This window comes from Giraffa tippelskirchi, chromosome 3 (genome assembly GCF_054371585.1).
Source record: "Giraffa tippelskirchi isolate mGirTip1 chromosome 3, T2T-mGirTip1v1.2.pri, whole genome shotgun sequence".
In the NCBI taxonomy this organism is placed as follows: domain Eukaryota; kingdom Metazoa; phylum Chordata; class Mammalia; order Artiodactyla; family Giraffidae; genus Giraffa; species Giraffa tippelskirchi.
Genome location: NC_137277.1, coordinates 42,705,466 through 42,721,244, shown reverse-complemented (window position 1 = coordinate 42,721,244; position 15,779 = coordinate 42,705,466). Strand labels below are relative to the sequence as shown.

At 40.5% G+C, this 15,779-nt stretch overlaps 1 protein-coding gene across 4 annotated transcripts in view; it reads right to left on the bottom strand.

Moving 5' to 3' along the window:
• The window catches only part of FAM222B (family with sequence similarity 222 member B), a 54,218-nt gene extending 38,642 nt beyond the window's left edge, over positions 1-15,576 (bottom strand). For 2 of the 4 annotated variants that reach the window (XM_081580350.1, XM_081580354.1), the window contains exons 1-2: positions 15,471-15,576; positions 13,881-14,059 (exon numbers count right to left, since the gene is read on the bottom strand). The gene's annotated coding sequence lies outside the window, so the exon portion shown is untranslated. The remainder of the gene's footprint in view (positions 1-13,880; positions 14,060-15,470) is intronic. The other 2 variants (XM_081580349.1, XM_081580352.1) reach the window with 1 other exon arrangement.
• Positions 15,577-15,779: the final 203 nt, after the last annotated feature.

Genomic DNA, 15,779 nt, shown 5'->3' with positions numbered 1-15,779 from the left:
CACAACAAAGAATGCACATGAGAACCAAACCCCAACTTTTGCAAGACTGTGGGTTTGGGAAGGACAGTTCAGCAGAAGGAGGGAAAAAACATGGATCCATATAATAATTCATACTAGACAAACAAGATTACTCAAACTGACTTATTCTCGTATTAACTATACTACCATCTTAATTTAAATGGAAATACCTACACTTAGAAAGTATCTTTAAACTGTCATCTATAGAAAGTAGGAGAATGAGGCATTAACACGTGCACAAGATTTGCTAAAATATCTAGTTGGCTAGGTTTCAAAATCAATTGTACCCAGTTTAAAAGCATGAAGGTAACAGATACAACTGGGGTTAAGACTGCTTACAGGATTATAAAAATTCTTATTTGAAATGAGACAGCCCCCTGAAAAGAGTATGTCAAAGATAAATAAGTACAAGTTTCCTAAATGTGTTCTGTCTTTACAAATTAAGTTTCCCAAATTAGGAAACAAAATACTCTGACAATTAGCTTCCACCGATGCCTGTGTAAACCCTCTGTAGAGAGACATCTTGGTTGGCAAATCATTTCCCCATCTAAATAATTTAAGCCTACATAGGAAAGACAAAAACTTTAGCTGATAAAGTAGAATTAAAACTCAAAGTCACCAAAAGGGCCATGGAAACTTTTGTGTGGTGTATTTTTCCCTAATCCTCAAAACGACTGCTGCATCTATGGTTTGGGATGTTTGGATTGCGAGTATTGGGGGTGGAGAGTTGGAGAGAAGGAACAAGTTGTTGATTTCTCATACTGATGGAGCACAGCACATGGTAGAAAAAGTAAAAGCCAACATCCTGAAAAAAGTTTCACACACATACACAAAATGAGACAGCAAACTTGTGAATCAAGCATGATTTGGCATCTTTAAATGCACAGCCAATTCTCCTCTAGTGCCAAAGCCAATGGCTTCTCCTGTAGATAAAATGGCACAGTTCCTGAAAAAGCCCTGGACGCTGTTTCCCCACAATCCTATAATCTGTCAGAAGACAGAAAACAAAAAGAAGGCTCTGCCAGCCAGAAAAAGCAAATTATAACCAACACAGAGCCAACACTTTACTTCAGACAGAAGGAGCTTTTCTATGCGTCTTTGGAAGGAGAGAGACAAAAGAAGCTTACCATCGCTCAAATAACCAAGGCAAACATTTGAACCAAATATCATCTGGGATAAGCATTTGATGTAATAGCCTGTTTTCTTACTTCTTACATACACAGCCTTAAAGAACATCTGCAGCATTTACGATAAAGAATTAGCCACAAAATACAAAGAACTTATACAAGTCAATAAGAGACAGAAACAACCGAAAGGGAAAACAGAAGCTGTGTGAAATCCCTACTTTGGGAAAGAGACAGGTAAGTAGAATGGATACCTGCAGGTCAATCACAAATCAAATCTGAAGGAACTAAAACAAAAATGTAAGATGAACCTTTACCTATGAATCTGAAGCCAATCCCTGAGTTTACAATGAGCAAAGCAGATGATGGAAGCAAGTAGCAGAAAGCTTAAATACAACCTCATAAGTAAATCTTCTCCAAGAAGGAAAGCTTACTCAAATGTCTTTGCTGGGGAAGCAGACCATTCAGGCACCTCCTTTCCAAACACCAAATGCAGAAATAAAGCAAATAATGTCTGGGTGTGGCAAAACAAGTACACGAGTACAGGCTTCCCATCAGAGAGGAACAGAAACCTAAACCTTTTACCTGTCCTTGATACAAAGAGGTAATGGATTGTGGGAACTGAAATTAAAAAAAAAAAAAGATTCAATTCCAACCTACATAAAATTAAGACCTTCATGCCACTTTGTTTTCAAATTGGCAATACACAGGTCCCCACTGAAAAAAAAGGCGGGGGGCTTCCCTGGCGGCTCAGTTGGTGAAGAATCTGCCTGCAATGCAGGAGACCCAGGTTCAGTCCTTGGGTGGGGAAGATTCCCTGGAGAAGGGAATGGCAACCCACTCCAGTATTCTCGCCTGGGAAATCCCATGGAGGAGCCTGGTGGGCTACAGTCCATGGGATCACAAAGAGTCGGACATGACTTAGTAACTGAACTGCTGCTGCTGCTGCTGCTCCGTCGCTTCAGTCGTGTCCGACTCTGTGCAACCCCACAGACGGCAGCCCACCAGGCTCCACCATCCCTGGGACTCTCCAGGCAAGAATACTGGAGTGGGTTGCCATTTCCTTCTCCAACGCATGAAAGTAAAAAGTGAAAGTGAAGTCGCTCAATCGTGTCCGACTCTTTGCGACCCCATGGACTGCAGCCTACCAGGCTCCTCCATCCATGGGATTTTCCAGGCAAGAGTACTGGAGTGGGTTGCCATTGCCTTCTCTGAGCAACTAAACTACCACCACTGAAAAAAAAACAATACACAAGATCCCAACTGAGCTGTCAGCAGGATAAAGTTCTGAGCAGACTATTGCTTAACCATTTCCCGTATCATTTTAAACATCAAAAGAACCACATCCCAGTTTTCCTCCATTGTTAATGCCACTTTAGAGGCTGAGAAAAATTTAGTTCATCAGACTCAAATTTCAGGCATTTTCTAAGTACATTACAGGTAATGATACCACTGACTCTATATTTAGACACAGGTGTGGAACAAGGAGTGCCAGTTTTGCCTGAAATGGCACCATGTCCCTCTTTAAATTCTAACTGCAGCCATCACCTAAGCCTGCATTAAAATGTCTATATGGTGTCACCTAAAATAAATTAAAATGCTTTTTCAATGCTTTTTTTAGCGGTTCTATTGATTGTGACATTTTAAATATAGATAATAAATCATTCCCAGCAGTCCTTTAAACAGTCAGCATTTTAACTGCTGTAGGGTGGCCCTCACAGCCTCACTTGAACCAAAAAGCCAAGATGGTAAAAACTCTTGTCATATGAATCCTCTAAAATGGTAACATAATAAACCTTTAGACAATAATCTCTTTAATAAAAAGTTGTGTCATCATGGTTCCATTATTGTTACATTTCAGAAATTAGGATAGCAGCCTTTTCCCAAATCCTGAGCTACTTTCTCTGCAAATAGTATTTATAAAAATATATCACCTTTCTCAAAAGGAACTTAAGGGCTCTAACAGACAGTATGTTGTTAATTTTCACAACATCCCAATAAAGAACTATTATTTAGCATTTATATCACACTTTAACTTGCCTAAGTGTTTTACAATTATTTTCATTAGTAGTCATGCCTCACAACCACCCACTGAGCTAAACTGGTCCTGTTATCCTCATCTGACAGCTGAGAAAACTGATGTATGTAAGGCCAAGGTCAAGTCAGTATGCTTTTCCAAGACCAGGAACCTGATCCTTAAAGGCAGTCTCATTCATTCAGCAGCGTATGTGTATTGCTCGTAATGCTCATTAAACTAGGTTTTTAGAAAACAGTAATCTACCTAAAATGATGGTACAAAAACACTAAAATTGTAATGCTTTGATGAAAATATATAACCACATTGCAATATAAATAGGTAAGGATTTAGTAATACTGACACAGGAAGTTTTTAGAAATAGCCTCCCAAAACCTCGATGTCATCATACAAAACTGAAATGCTTTTCATCTCATTTGCTCCCTCCATCCACTACAATCAGACATCTGTCTCCACCATTCCAATGAGTAGTTCTACTCAAGACTACCAATAATCTCTAGGTTGCCAAATCCCCCACAGGTACACCTCTGCTCTTATCTGAGACAGCATTCGATATCGTGCTCTCCTCCCTTCTTCACATATTCTTTACTTGGCTTCCATAACATCATTCTTTCAGGTTTTCCTCCTACCTCACTGGGTGCCCCTCTGTCAGACCTCTCTTCTCTAGACACAAACCATTCTAAGCGACAGCCTGATTGAATTCCATGACTTCACCTTCTATCTACATGTCGATGATCTCTGACTCTACAATTCCAGCCCAGACTTCTCCCTGGAATGCCAGGCTTTTCTACCCAACTATGCTATAGCTCCAGGTGGCTGTCTAACAAACAGCTCAAACCTGACATGACCAAAACAGAATTCCTGACAAATATATTCTGCCACAGTCTTACCCATCTCAATAATCACCATTTACCTACCTAGCTCTCCAGCCAGTAAATGTAGAATCTATACATGATTTCTCACTCTGCCTCACTCCCTCTGGCTACTGACAATCTCTGGGCAAGCCCTGTCAACTTCACTTTCAAAAGATATGCCAAATCCTTCTACTTCTCTACAGCTCTTCAGCCATCTCCCCAGTCCTAGTCACCATCAACTCGTCTGATTTAGTACAACAGCCTTGTAAGCTAGTCTCCTTGCCTCCACTCTCGATCCCTCTACAATCCAGTTTCACATAGTAACCAGAGTAATAACTTTTTTAAATTACAAATCAACTCACATCATATCCCTACTTAAAAGTGTCCAAAGGAAGCAGACCACTCAAGCTGTCAATGTCATCTGCCTTCTGGCCTCTTCTTGCACCATCTCCCTCTCACTCACCATATTCAAAGCCACATCAGCCTTATTTCTGCTCCTCTAACATATGAAACACTACCATGGGCAAGAATCCCTTAGAAGAAATGAAGTAGCCATCACAGTCAACAAAAGGGTCTGAAATGCAGTACTTGGATGCAATCTTAAAAACAACAGAATGATCCCTGTTCGTTTCCAAGGCAAACCATTCAATATCACAGTAATCCAAGTCTATGCCCCAACCAGTAATGCTGAAGAAGCTGAACGGTTCTATCAAGACCTACAAGACCTGCTAGAACTAAAACCCAAAAAAGATGTCCTTTTCATTATAGAGGACAGGAATGAAAAAGTAGGAAGTAATACCTGGAGTAACAAGCAAATTTGGCCTTGGAGTACAAAATGAAGCAGGGCAAAGGCTAACAGAGTTTTGCCAAGAAAATGCACTGGTCATAGCAAATACCCTCTTCCAACAACACAAGAGAAGACTACACATGGACATCACCAGATGGTCAATACCAAAATCAAACTGATTATATTCCTTGCAGCCAAAGATGGAGAAGCTCTATACAGTCATCAAAAACAAGACCGGGAGCTGACTGTGGCTCAAATCATGAACTCCTTATTGCCAAAATCAGACTTCAACTGGAGAAAGCAGGGAAAACTCCTACACCATTCAGCTATGACCTAAATTAAATCCCTTACAACTATACAGTAGAAGTGACAAACAGATTCAAGGGATTAGATCTGATAGACAGAGTGCCCGAAGAACTATGAACGGAGGTTCGTGACATTGTGCAGGAGGCAGTGATCAAGACCATCCCCAAGAAAAAGAAATGCAAAAAGGCAAAATGGTTGTCTGAGTAGGCCTTACAAACAGTATGAAAAGTAGAGAAGCTATGAAAAGTAGAGGAGCGAAAGGCAAAGGAGAAAAGGAAAGATATACCCATTTGAATGCAGACTTCCAAAGAATAGCAAGGAGAGATAAGAAAGCCGTTCTCAGTGATCAATACAAAGAAGTAGAGGAAAACAATAGAATGGGAAAGACTAGAGATCTCTACAAGAAAATCAGAGATACCAAGGGAAATTTTCATGCAAAGATGGGCACAATAAAGGACAGAAATGGTATGGATGTAACAGAAGCAGAAGATTTTAAGAAGAGATAGCAAGAATACAAAGAAGAACTACACAAAAAAGATCTTCACGACCCAGATAATCACAATGGGGTGATCACTCACCTAGAACCAGATATCCTGGAATGTGAATTCAAGTGGGCCTTAGGAAGCATCACTACAAACAAAACTAGTGGAATTCATTCCTCCTTAGCTTTGCACTGGAATGTTTGATCTGCTAATCTTGGTATCCTCCTGGATTTTAAATGTCATACCTTCAGAGAGGCATTCCATATTCCCTATTCTCCCAATCTTAAGTAGCTATCCATTCATCCTCTAATATATCACTCTACTTTAATGCTCTGCAACTGATTTTTTTTTAAGTTGTTTGTCTGTTTAGCCTCCTAGAATATCAGCTCCATAAGAGCAGTGTATGCCTTTGTTCACCAGTGTATGGTTAGTGCCCAGCACATTCTAGAAACTCAATAAATTTGGCAAGCTTACTTGTTAGGAGAGGGTAAAAAAGACATAACCTGGGACCTTATCTGGATCTAAACTGGGTCCAGTAGCTTAACACTCGTGCTCCTAATAGAAGGGGCCAGGGTTCAATCCCTGGTTAGGGACCTAGATCCCACATGCTGCAACTAAAGATTTTGCCTGCCACAATGAAGAGCAAAGATCCTGCCTGCCATAACTAAGACCAGGAGCAACCAAATACATTAAATAAATAAATATTTTTTAAAAAAGACATAACCCGTATGCGCAAAGAACTCATAATCCAACTGAGGAAACAAAACATTTAAATAATAAGTGTAATGCTAACAGGATACTAAAATATCACAGCAGCCCAGAAGCAGGAATGATTAATTCTGCTTTGGAAACTAGTAAGACTTCACAGAAGAAATGAACTATGAGCTAAATCCTAAAGATTAATTAGGCAATTCACTAGATTATTGGTTATGTCTGTCTGCTTGTTTTAGACGTGTCCTTGGAGCAAAAATAGGATGAAGAAAGGCGGAAGGAAAATGAATCAAGCATCTGCTGTGTATTAGGCACTGTAGGTAATGAAGAGTCTTAAAGGGAAAGGAAATAAGTAGTCTCAGAACTTAGAAAGATCACTCCTGTGACCGGGTGGTGGATTGACAGAAGGGTGATAAGACCTGAGGCATACAGACCAGTTAAGAGGTTACTGCAACTGTCCAAGTGAGAAATGAAAATGGTCTAATCCAAGACTTTGGCAACAGGGTTGGAAACAAAAAGTTAGATTTAGGAGACCTCAAAGGTTAAAATCAGACCTAGGTATCAACCAGATACGAGTGATGAAGGAAAAGAACTATGGTCAAGTCCAAAGTTTTTTATTTAGGCAACTGTGTGGCTATTAATATCATTCAACTAGGCAGGAAATCTAGAATGTTTAGATTTCATGGAGAAGATAATTAATTCTGTGGTGCCTATGGGATGTCTAGGTGGGTTTTGGAAATATAGAACTCAATTCTAGGAGGGAAGGAGGGAAGGGACAAGGGAGAGGAAAAGACAGAGAAAGAGATTTGAGTTAAATCTAGAGATTTAGATGATTTGCCTGTGTGTAGTGAATTACATTACCTGTGAAAAGAAAAAATAAAGACAGAAAGACTAAAGATTAGATGAAAGAAAACAGTGATGCAACAAGGTCACAGAGAATTAACAGTATAGTTAAAAAAGGAAAGGCCAACATGAATATAGTAAACTCTGCAGATGTGAAAGAAAGAAAGAAAATTTCCACTTGATAGCCTTTGAAAGGTAGGGGAAAGAATAACATTACAGGACTAGAGATAACTGGATTAATGATTTACCAAGAACAGGCAATTATTTAGATGAGATAGAGAAGCCTAATCAGGCACCCAACAATCCCCTACTAAGAGGAATGATCTTATTTTATCTAAATAGAAGTCCTACTTAGAAATTTGAGATCTGGTAGAAAACCAGAGTAGTTGTGGGGGAAAAAAAAGGTTAGAGTAGAGACATGATCCAGACACACTAGCAAGTATTTCAAACCATCTCCCACCAAAAAAGCAGCAGCAAAGGGAAGAGGATGAATGCCCAGCAGAGGGGTGCAATACTGTTAATCAATATTGGACCTGGTCCAGCTGCCTAAAAATCACAGCCAATTTCCTCAATGTCTTCCCAAATCGGAAAATCCACTCTCACCTGGAAGCTATAATACACAACTTCCAAGAATATCACGGATGTCTCCTGCCACAATATTCTAAGTATCCAAGCTTCAGTCTATTAAGTCATCCTTAGTAAAACAGACAGCTTGGCCAGACTTTGGATGAGATTCACATATCCCCCAATTAACATGAGATATCTCACTGGTGAATATTTTTTCATGCACCAAGTACAGAAAATATCTCTAGGTGACACAGCAGCGTCCTAGAAGAGGAAGAATACAGTGGAGAAGGAAATCTAGTAGCATCACGCTTGGCAATAGGCAAACTTACATAACATAGAAAATAACTGGTAATGTATCCCTGACGTGTTAAAATCAGAGTACACGACTGCATTTTAAAGTAAAATAAACTAAAAGGATCTAAAATTTCCACTATATATCTTTTAAGTTATTTTAAATATATTCAAAAAAGAAATAAAATTAAGTAAAAAAATCCCAATACATTTAAGAAGTCATATTTATGGAATTCTTGAATGTCTTTGAAAGTGAAAGTGAAGTTGCTCAGTCGTGTCCCACTCTTTGTGACCCCGTGGACTGTAGCCCACCAGGCTCCTCCGTCCATGGGATTCTCCAGGCAAGAATACTGGAGTGAGTTGCCATTTCCTTCTCCAGGGGATCTTCCCTACCCAGGGATTGAACTGGGGTCTCCCACATTGTAGGCAGACGCTTCAACCTCTGAGCCACCAGGGAAGCCCAAGGAATGTCTTTAAAGTTCTTTAAAGTCTTCTACCCCAGATTTCCTTTTTAAAAAAATTTTACACAGTAGAATTCATGTTACAGTGTTCAGTTCTGAGAGTTCTCACAAATGCATAGTCATATAACTATAACCACATAGAACAGTTCCATCACCTCCCAAAAATACTCTCATGCTACCCTTTTGTAATCAAACACTTCATCTACCTTTAACCCAATATGATCTGTTCTCCATTGTCCCTACAGTTTTGAGTTTTCCAGAATGCCATATAAATCCAATCATATGGTAGATAGTCTTTTTTTTTTAACTGATGTATATCTGATTTACAAAGTTGTGTTTCAGGTGTACAACAAAGTGATTCAATTATACACACACACACACATCTCTCTCCAAAAGATTAGAAGGTGATAGCAGCTTTTAAATAGGAAAGATCTCAATGAATACATGAAGAGATGGAGACCAGACCTATAAATTAAATGATAAATAGTAGATATATGAAAATCATTCTAAATGAACTTAATTGGATACTGTTCCAAACAGTTGAAAAATTACTGAGGTAACTGGGGAAATGTGAAAACTGACTGGATAACTGATGCTATTAAGAAATGCTTGCTAATTTTTGGTGGAATTTCTTTTTAGTCCTTATCTTTTAGAGCTATATACTGAAATATTTATTCATGAGATTATGATATCCTGGATTTAAAAAAAATAATGTAGGTTGGTTAGTGGGTACAGGCCATACAGATGGAACAAGATGGGCATGAGCTGACACTGTAGCTGTAGGCAGGGGGATAGGGGTGTCTTATGCTGTTCTGTCTACTCTTGCATTTATTTAAATTTTTCCATAATAAAGAGGTAAAAAAGAAAAAAATGCTACCATTTTTTCCACTAAGATGAAAGGTTTTGTGTTTTATTCTTTGCAACCTTAAAGCTGATCATTTAAGCCAAGTGTATAACGCATTAAAAAACGTAAAGGTAAGTATGAACTACTACTGAGAAAGTACTGAGTGCCACATTCTGCTTTAGCCAGTCCCTCCAGACGATGTGAATGATCAACACATTAAGCAACTGGACCTTAAGACTCACAGGATCATTACACTGGCTTTAACTATTACTTATACCCCAATGATTTCTAGGTCTGCATCTCCATTCTACGGAGATTCTAACGCTTTCTACTGAACTCGAGACTCAAATTCCAAAAGCCTGTTAGACATTTGCTCCTGGATTTCCCAGACACCTCAAATCTGACATGCCAAAATCAAACTCATTTTCCCTCAAATGGAACACCCTCTTACTCCTCTATTCCCTACCTCAGTTAATGACATCACCATCCACTTAGTTGCCCAAGCAAATAATTTTAAATCCATCTTGGACAACTTCTCCCTGACACCTTCCTCAATATAAAGTCAGTAAGATCCTTCTAGTCAGTCTCCTAAAAAGCTGTTTAATCTGTCTACAATTTCACTACCTGAGGTCTTCAATATCTCTCAAACGACCATCATACCAGTCTCATAACCAACTGTCTCCCTGCAGCCAATTTCTCCTTTTAAAAATCTAACTTCTATACCTTTCTTTTTATTTTACTGAAGTATAGTTGATTTACAATGTTGTGTTAATTTCTGCTATACAGCAAAGTGACTCAGTTACCTATAGAGAGAGAGAAATATATAGATATCCTTTTTCATATTCTTTATCATTCTGGTTTGTCACAGGATATTGAATATAGTTTCCTGTGCTATACAGTAGGAATCGGTTGTTTATACATCAGTGTTACTTTTCTTAAATAGTGATCTAAACTCTCCCATGATTGCCTAGCACCTACAAAATAAAATTCAGACCCCTCAATAAGACCATCCACAATTGGACTCCAACCCATCTTTCACCTCACTTCCTTCCACTCCTACCTCGTACCCCTTGACCTACGCACATTAAACCACTGGCCTTCCCAGTATAGACTCACAGCTTTGTGCAAACTGCTCTCTACACTTGAAATACTATCTTCTCCAATCCTTTTCTGTTGAAGCAGCCAAACAGTATTCATTCCTCAAGACCCAATCGATTCTTCCTCCAGGAAGCCTTCTCCAACCTTCCTTTCCCACCACCAGGCAGAACCAGGGCTCCTATAACTCTTAGTAGAGATCTCTATCACAGCACTTACTATACTGGAACGATTCATAACTACGTATTTGTCAGTCTCCAATTAAAATGTGAGCACCTTAAAAACACAAATCATGTCATTCACATTTTAATTCCCAGTGTCTACCACAATGCCTAACACACAGTAGGCACTTCAATATTTGCTGAATCTGGTTGCTGAGGATTATCACCAACATTTTTCAATGAGACGAGAGTCCAAAAACTTAATAAGAGTTGTTTTGGCTTACTGGTGAAAAAAAAAAAAAGGCACTACAGAAATTCATACTTTATGGTATTTTTGGTTTTATATATTTTTCCCAAACAGCTTCAGGGTTAGTCACCAGAAAATTACTACCAAAGTCTTTTCTTCTGAGTGAGTCTTTTATTATTATTATTTTGGCTAGGCTGCACAGCATGTGGGCTTTTAGTTCCCTGACCAGGGATCAAACCTGTGTCCCCTGCAATCCTGCAGTGGACATGCAGAGTCCTAACCACTGGACCACCTGGGAATTCCCTTAAGTCTTTTTTTTTTTAATCACCAACTGTTGAGTAAGTATTAAATCACTCCTTAAATGACCTATATTTTCCCATGAAATAGTCACTCCAGTGCTGAACCAAATCATTTTGTAACTGAGCTATCAAATCTAGTAATTTATTATCCTCCTTGTATTAAATCTATCTTTAATAAAATTTAGCATTTCTCCTCTCAAGTTGTAGTCACTCTTTTTACTCTGAGTTGTAAAGCTCTAAAAGGGACACAATCAAGACCTTGACAGGCAGTGAAAAGACAGAAATAGATATTAAACACTTCTCTGCCAAGAAAGCATTCACCTCACACCAAGAGTACAGCGACTTCACACTTATCCCCTCTCTGGTCAGCTGTAAAGCTTCAGCCCTTCCCCTGGCCATTTCACTTCTCACACATACTCTCACTTCTCAGTTTATTGTATCAGAACCACCTATTTAGAGTTGTGATAATATTTTAGGAGTTTAAATCCAAGAATTAGGCTCATGATGCTTCTGAAAATTTTCCAAGCTTCCTGTCCTGCTCTGCTGCATTAGACAATGTTGCTCTGCCAAAGTCTTAGCTCATTTCCTCCTGCTGCTTGTCCTGATATGGTGGTACGCATCAATAATGCCCTCCCCTTTCCCATTTTCAGACCTCACTGTCCGCTTGGAATGTCCTGTCTTCCATGTCCATCTGTGAGGGCCTATCAAACAGGTTCGATGCAGTAGAGGCCTTTACTGACAATACCTGAATCCAGCCCTTCCATCAACTCTTACTCCATCATTTTTGGGGGGAAGGCCGTGCAGCATGCGAGATCTTAGTTCCCCGATCAAGAATCATACCAGCAGCCCCCGCAGTGGAAGTTCACAGTCTTAACTACTGGACCACCAGGGAAGTCCTTCCATCAATTCTAAGACAGGCTTTTTTCCACCACATTTCTCCGAAAACAGAATGCAACTGAAGGCATGCCAGTCTCATTAGTAGCATTTCTTCTTCCTTAGTGGTATGCAAAATAACTGTGAGACTTACAATCACTGGTACCATAGATTTGATGAAATAAGGTCCTGAATTCCATTATAATTACTTTGTACAGTTCTGCTTCCTTCACTAGACTGTGAACTCCCAAAGGGCAGGAGTTAAGTCATCATCAACTCTGACCTGTGATTTGGGCACAAAGAGAGTGAGTATCCAACAAACAGGAGTAATAATTAGTGTTCATTTAGCATTTACTAAGTGTCAGGTACCATTCTAAACACTTCATATATATTAACACATTTAACCTTCACAACAACCTCATAAAGTAAGTACAATTATCATCTTTGGTTTATAGATGAGGAAACAGGTAAAGATAAGTGAGTAAGCTTATTCAAAGATACACAAAGTTGCAGAAGATTTGAACCCACATTTGCTGATTACACACTATTATTTTCCCTTCAGCAAATATTAACCAGCAAGTACTCTAAGCCAACAGCTGTGCTAAATAAATAAACACTGGTAAGCAAACCCTGGTCTTCAAAAGGGTCCTCTGAACCACAGGTCCATTCTTGAATTCTTTACCCTCCAAACATCACAATCAATTTACAGATTCACCAAGTTAAACCCACTCTTCTCACAACATTGTAAATCAACACTACTTCAATTTAAAAACTGAGTAAATAGTGCTCGCTTCAGCAGCACATACACTAAAAGCTGAGTAAATAAAAAATAAACAAATCCACTTTCCTCTTTACTTTCCCTTTTAAACATTTTCTCATATAGTATTCCTTTAAAGTTGTTAGCACTCTATCAAGAACCAAAACAAACGACAAAAAAAAATCCTTCTGCTCTTATTATTAATTAGTGGTTATAAAAATATCACAAAAGAGACTTCAGCTAAGGAATGGGTGGCAAGATCAGAAAGGATCTGAAGAAACAAAGGTTCTGTTTGCAAGCAAATATTCTCAGTTAAAAGAAAAAGAGAGGGAGGTAAAAACACCATAATTTTGTTTTTAAATAGACTGCTTTAAAAAGGGTTCCCCCGAGGCATGAAATGCTTGCTTTTTTTTAAGAAAAATGATTCATTTTATCAGAATGAACAAGAGCTGGTAAACCTTATTCCTTTTATTTTAGCTCTTGCAACAGGCAATTAAGGCACTGACCATCCCCGTTCTCCCCCTCAGGGGAAGACTCCCTGTTCTGTAACAGTAATCTACTACATGAAAGGAACCACAAACAGGAAAGAGAATAGAAGGAGAGGACAGGAAATTCTCATCACAGCTGAACAAACCTCTATCATTTTAACATAATAGGAATGGCATTTATGGACTTGTCTGAACTGATGGAAATTTCCAATAGAGGGGAAAATGCATCATCAAAATTAAAAATAAATGTCCAACTATTAGAAATGAGATGGTTAGGTTAGTTCTAACATTTTTACACCTCTACTTCATCTTCCATGTGGTAGACAAAGACAGAATAAATTCGAATCCTGTAAATGACCTATGACAACAGTAACATTTTCTTTTTTAAACTATCCTCTGTTATGGATGGAGAATTTATTGGAAAAGCCAAGCAACTAGAGCAAAAAGTTTAAAATGATCTATTACTGTGTATTTCCAGGGAAGAGAAGTAAAACACATTTGACCAGACAGAGAAGTTAAAGGCAATGAGGGTTCATTTCCCCATTCCTATAAAATAATTCATTCTCCTTATCTGTGAACCTTCGGATCTAATACAGCTACCCCCTACCTTTGGTCAGATGAAAGATAAATCACTCACAAATTTCCAAAAGACCTTGCCATTTCAAGCTCTCCATCCTCAGAGCTGGCAGAGTTGAAGCGTCATCTCTTTCTGTCCTTTTGAAAGGAGTTTCACCTCTCTTTCAAAAGCTGTGACTAGAAAGCCATTTTCTCTCTCTCTCCAGGTACACAGTTTAACTGTCCTCTGCTTTGTCCACCCTAAACAACGAGAACAACGACAAAGCCTCAGGAGTGCTCCTTCCGCCCCTCAGAAACAAACCAGCCACCTCGTAGGCTTTTGCACAGCTGCTTCTGTCTTTCTCTGAGGGACACTCCACCCTGGAGATTTCCACAAGCAGAGTAACACAAAGTGGAACCTAAAAGCAGCTATATGCTATCTGACCTCCAAAATAGACACAGGGCCTTGGGGCAACCAGAGACTCTTGCAAAGAAAAACTTTTTTACAATTAAAAAAATAACAAACTGGGAAAACGAAACAAAACTGTATTTGCACATCCCTCACTGTGCACCCCTCCCAGTTTGTCTCAAACTAGTTTTTATTTCAACTCATAATAAAGCAGGTTAGTACCAACTATGCTACAAGGGAACAGAACAGGCTGTATTCATAAAGCATTTAACAGATTGGTCTCCCTCTTGGGTGAGGAGCTACATACCATTTGTTAAAAAAAAAAAAATGCCTGAGAGTATGGCATTTTTCCTACACAAGTCTGTCTGATGGCTAATGTGTCACATCACAGAACAAACTGGTATTTCTGCACAGGATCTGCTGAGCCGATAAAGAAAACACGTCTGTGCCGATCGCTTTTACAAACAACATGCTTCGCCTTGACAAAGAAATCAGTCATTCCATTAATAACGGTAAAATCTAAAATCCAGTGATACTGCTGGTGATACAGCAACCTCGACACAGTACTCACAATTCACAGTTTTTATAAACGAACTCAATCACATACGTGATGCTTGCTAGAGCCCGTTGAAACACATTACATCTACGGAGGTTCAGAAAGGTTAAGTGGTACCTGCCCAAGGTTATCTATCAGCTTTAACCAGCGATGGACGTGGATTCGAACCTGTCGGACGCTAAGCTCCTAGCTCTTTTCCCTAGACCCCTCCCAGCTTTAAACGACCCCCATCCTCCACTCAAAATAGCCTATTACTCCGGGCGACTGGCTCTTCCCCGCCTGGACCAGAGTTGTCTTCTTCAGCTCCAGCAGGGCTTTCACCCTCCACTACCCTACCGCCGCCGCCCCCCCACCCCCCACCCCCCACCCCCCGAGATCATTCTCTGAAAGAAGCGGAAAGGGAGAGGCGACCGAAAGCTCCTGGGGGAAGGGAGGATGACACACGGGGGAGCGCGGGACACTGCCCCTGCGGGGGGCTCCTTCACTCTGCAGCGCGCACCCCCTGACCTCCCCGAAGCCGCCCAGCCCTGGCGCTGGCGAGCTGACCACCGTGCCCCAAATCCTCCCATCATCACCTCAAACTGTCCCTCCCCCACGCCCCTTCGCCTCCCACAGGCAGAGCCCACCCCACCCCCCCTAGTCATAGTATCCCTCCACCAGATTACCCTCTCCCTCCTGTCGCCCACCCTGTTCCCACCACCACTCACTGTCGGTGACTGGGCCCGGCCCTCATGGCTGCTCCGTTGCCGCCCGCCGCCGCCACCGCTGCTACACGGCCCGGCCCCTCAGTCACCGCCGCCGCCGTCGCGACTCGCCGGGAGCCGCTCCTGCGCCTGCGCAGCCTGGAGTGCCGGGGCCCTCTCGGGCCGTCCGCGCCTGCGCAGCCCGCCCCGGGGGCGTCTGCCTCAGTGCCTGATGCCCTGGACCCCTGGGTGTCAGGTGGACATGGCTGCTGGCTTCGAGGACTTAGTAAGCTTAGAGGCTCTGGTGGCTGCCCCAGGGTCTCAGACTTTTGG